The sequence below is a fragment of the Penaeus japonicus genome, unplaced genomic scaffold (assembly GCF_977035675.1).
Source record: "Penaeus japonicus unplaced genomic scaffold, GWHDUDI00000001_assembly GWHDUDI00000005, whole genome shotgun sequence".
Classification (NCBI taxonomy): domain Eukaryota; kingdom Metazoa; phylum Arthropoda; class Malacostraca; order Decapoda; family Penaeidae; genus Penaeus; species Penaeus japonicus.
Window position 1 is genome coordinate 27141775 of NW_028234407.1, and position 5000 is coordinate 27146774.

The 5000-nt window shown below is 36.7% G+C and overlaps 1 protein-coding gene across 6 annotated transcripts in view; it reads right to left on the reverse strand.

The window, feature by feature from the left end:
• Positions 1-3778: 3778 nt before the first annotated feature.
• The window catches only part of LOC122242266 (uncharacterized), an 18584-nt gene continuing 17362 nt past the window's right edge, over positions 3779-5000 (reverse strand). For all 6 annotated transcript variants that reach the window (XM_042999531.2, XM_042999532.2, XM_042999534.2 and 3 more), the window contains one exon: positions 3779-5000. This exon is cut by the window's right edge and continues 445 nt beyond it. The gene's annotated coding sequence lies outside the window, so the exon portion shown is untranslated.

Genomic DNA, 5000 nt, shown 5'->3' on the forward strand with positions numbered 1-5000 from the left:
GAGAGAGAGAAAGAGAGAGAGAAAGAAAAAGAGAGAGAGAGAGAGAGAGAGAGAGAGAGAGAGAGAGAGAGAGAGAGAGAGAACGAGAGAGAAAGAAAGAGAGAGAGAGAGATAGAGAACGAGAGAGAAAGAGAGAGACAGACAGAAAGAGAGAGAAAGAGAGAGGCAGAGACAGAGAGAGACGAATCCAAAACAGTACGTGTTGGGGATGGGTCATCAAAAGAATTCACATTCCCCCAAATCTGTACACTAGAGAACTTTGTGACCTAGTTATATAAATAAAAAAAATAATAATAATAAAATAAAATAAAATAATAAATAAATAAATAAAAACTATATCATTAACGTATAATTAACGTTGAACAGTAAAACGTGGCATCGCTGTAGAGACACACAGCCCTCGTATCTCGCATGTATTAAGTATATTTGGCATCAGGCTGGTACAGAATCATATCAAGCCACATAAAACACGGAAAGTAATTAACCTGGCTTCCTTTTACAGTGTTCAACGTAGGGCCTAGACTCGTGTCTGTCTGTCTGTTCGCTGCCAGATCCACCGTACTACTGTGTTACGGTGAATGCCAAGCTGTCGGGCAGTGTGAGATATGATTTGGCACTTACTATGGATGGTTGTAATAGTCTTGCTTGTCGTCTGTGAGGTGATGATGATGATAGTGATGGTGGTGGTGATGGTGATGGTAATGGTGATGATGATGGTGGTGGTGGTGATGGTAATGATACTGGTGATGGTGGTGATGATGCAGATGATGATGAATATGATGAATATGATGATGCAGATTATAAAAGTGATGATGATGCAGATGATGATGATGAATATGATGATGATAGTAATGATTACAGTTGTTAACCATTCATAGATGGAAGAGGTGAGTTGCATGGTATGTCCGGGTAACGGTATTGCCAACCGCTAGACATTTCCATAGAGTGACATGTTACGTAACCTACGTTATATAACAACCAACCGCTGCGGTGTCAGGCCTCTACGAAGCAGTCACAACTAGGTAGGCCTCTTTTCAAACATCATATGCGGTGTGCGGACACCTGGGGTGAAATTATGAACGAAATTAACAGTTTTGTTAAAGTAAGCTCGTAAGCCATATAGATCTACGATATGGTGACACTTGGCAATTTTTTTTTTACCTGCTTAGCGTATAAACTAAAGAGATTGAGTCGTATTGAGTCGTATAAAACTGATTCAGAAAAAATGAAAAGGCAATATACTACATAGTGACGGGGAACAAAACAAACCATTTTTATTCTATTTACATACATAACCAATTAAAGTAAAACCTTACTATTTATCTATACATGAAGCGAATCTAAACAAGATCTACCTCACTCCAACCTACTTATAGGGCCAGTGAGCAACACCAAATTCTAATGCTCAGTAAAAAAAAAATTCAAAAGTACTAAAACAAGGGGTGAGGACCAAGCTCAGGTCGATTCAACACTCGTTGGCACACTCACTCGCGAGTCAACATCTGGCTTATCCTTTCCTTGAAGATCGACTTCTTAATTGAATTTATTTTTCTTTAAGAATATGTACCTCAGTTTTCAAACGGTATGTGTGTATGTGTGTGTGTGTGTGTGTGTGTGTGTGTGTGTGTGTGTGTGTGTGTGTGTGTGTGTGTGTGTGTGTGTGTGTGTGTGTGTGTGTGTGTGTGTGTGTGTGTGTGTGTGTGTGTGTGTGTGTGTGTGTGTGTGTGTGTGTGTGTGTGTGTGTCACCCCAAATGGAGTGTAGTCTGGCTCATCACGTAATAATGATAATTGCTTGGCTACCCGACCACTTGTTTGCTATTACTTCCGCTAATACACCTCACGACATTGCGAGCTTTATCTCATTTATAACTTTTATTTTGTATATAATTGTATCGTGTATCTGCATCCCTTTATTTTACCATATTGTTTATATGTTTTGTTATATCACTCAATAATCATTTTTAAACTACTATTCATAACCAGGGGGCGGGCTTTACCATCATTGTACATGAAGTAATATTAATATAAATATCTATATGATAGCTTATCAAAAAAGAATCTTTGCAAGACGATAATTACACGTGTCTTCGGAATGATAACTGCATTATTGTACAGTGCCTATAAAATATAAAATAGTTTCCATTATAAATTAAGAGAAAATATGATGCATCTCGTTTTCTGTTGCTACTTGCAAGGGATAACTAAACAAAACACAGATAGTATGAACAAAAACATCCCCGTATTCTCAATACAAGAATTACGTGATAATGAATATTTGGAAAACATAAGAGGAATAGGATGAGGCAAGTTGCATATAATTTTATAACTGGTGGTTCATAAATATTGAATCGACTCCTATCTTCCATCTACCATGCCTTCTGTATATAAAAAAGAAAAAAGAAAAAGAAAATATATAATGGTTTAACAGCAACAAAAGTCATCGTCCTCATCCTCAGCAGAATTATCTTCACCCTCATCATCTTCTTAAAGGTGATGATAATGGTAATCCTGATGATAGTAACAATAATGATAATGATGATAATGATAATAAGAATAACGGTAATGAAGATGATGATGAAACATAATGATAGAAATATTTTTGATAACGATAATGATAAGAAAAGTGATGAAGATGATAACAAGAACAATAAATGACAATAATAGTAGTAATGATAATATCAATATAATCATTGCCAATTTTATCATTATTGCAATTATAATATCTGTCGCCAATATTATTCTGATTATTATCAATGGTTTTATTAAAGAGTTATCTCCTACCTGATGACGGAGGCTGCATCTTTTAACCGTGATTGGTCGGTTTATCTCCCCGGTTTTAATCAGGTTTTATGCTATTTTTTATTTTATTGTTTATTCTTTGGAGTAACCTTTTCTTTTATTCTCGTTTTATTCCATGTAACAAGTATTTTATTTTTTACCTTGTAAAACTTTTTTTTTCCCTTTTTTTAATAATTTCTAAAATTTCTCTTTTTTATCCTTTTTGAATTCATTTCTTTGTCACTCATTGCTAACGCCTTTTATCTTTACCTATGATTAAGTCGTCCAAATGGTTTATTTAGTTCTATCATAATTTATATAAAGGGCCATTGAACTACATGGCAACTGACATCACGGGAACTTTAGGCCTACATTGCCATGTGCTTTGGCGATAAAGAGAGACAGTCGTGCATGAGAGCTGTGGCCTGTGATTGATTGCCTCTGTCCAGCCTCCTCGTGCAGAGCTGGACTGTGATTGCATCTTCCTTTCAACTTCCTTTCTTTTGGGTGTGATTACCTCCTGGAATCCGCAGTTGAGCATCAGAGTCTCAGACACGTCTTATTGTTTCTTATGGAGGTAGAAATTATTTTTTGGTGTAATTATTTTCCACTAAAGTTTAGATATCCCTTTAAACTGAAGGTATCTGCTTAAGAAGGTCTCTCTGCTTAAGAATGTCTCTCTGCTTAAGAAGGTCTCTGCTTAAGAAGGTTTCTCTGCTAAAGAATGTCTCTCTGCTTATTTTTTGGTCGTTTACTTTGAATAACTGTCTTTTTTTTGCATTTCAAATTCAGTTCGGTTCCTTTCTGTTCATGTTCTTTTAATATACCAAGGGTAGATGAATCTAAACAGTGACTAGAGTACAAATATTAGTAGGTATTTCCGTTTCTCTTGGGAATTGCTTGGTTACAAGTTATGCTGGTAACGATATATATTTCTTTGGTACCTTATATAACTAACTCAATCACGGCTTTGCTATGGAATCAAGAAATACAACTATATGCGCAGAACATATATATCATAACAGCTATTGCGCAAATAAAATACAATAACATCGTACAAAAATTACTCAAAAAAAAGGTAGTTGTAACATTTAACATTTAACTGGACAGTGTATGACACGTACAGGAAATTATTTGTGTTGATATATATGGCCGTATTTGAACGAGATGCAAAATACTTTTTTGTGATTTATTTGTTGAAAAAAACAACCTGCGTTTCAAAGTTGAGTTCAATGCAAATTCTGATCTACGAACATGCAAGTTCACGTCAAACTAAACAGTTGATATTCTGAATTCCATTCATCTAACTCTAAACTTCTGCTTTCGATCACTTTCTTTTCACTAACGAGATAATGGTCATAGACGGATGGGTCGAGTACGACCCGCCGTGGCCCCCCGGGTGATAAGATCACGCCTTAGAAGGGTAGACAGGGACGTCTTCTCACGAAGAAAAAACCTAAGTAGGGGTCCCAAGTTTCCTTTCTTAGGTCGCAGTCTCCAGCTAACTTGGAGGAGGCATCTCCGCCGCGGATAACAGCTGCACTGTTGGGCGCCGGACATGCGTGATGACAGGAACCAGAGAAAAATGGTTGTACCATAGAAAGCTTCCTGACACCATCCACCATTCTGCTGCCAATGGTTTCACCGTGACCCTGGTACGGGGCCCTAACAGGTACTACCAACCTGGGCAGGGTTGGACCTGAGAGCAAGTAAGGTTAAGGGGTGACTGTACACTCCCCAAAACTCTGGCTTTCCCAAGCCTGAGTTCCTTACCCGGTTGCAGTTTAAGGTCCTACCCAGGACCACACACACAAATCATATAACGGTTTAAGTACCTGTTGCATAACACACACATAAGCACATGTATACGTACACGCACGCATGCACACACATATAATTAACAGTGAATAAATAACTATGTATATATAATTCCCACAAGGAATGTCATCTTATAGTGAGCCATGTGTATACAGTTATATGGTAACATGAAATAGCAAATTAAATTACATTCAATCATTTCTTATCTCTCCCTCATTTACACCATTTCCATTTACTCTTAAGATTGCACAGTTATCATGGATTATTTGCAAATATGTGCATAAATCCTTAATGTCATTTTCATCAAAAACAAAAACAAAACAGTAACACTATCAGCAAACTTATAAATCCAAATAATTCTTCAAAATAAACTTACCACATTACAGTTCTCTTAATAAAAGCA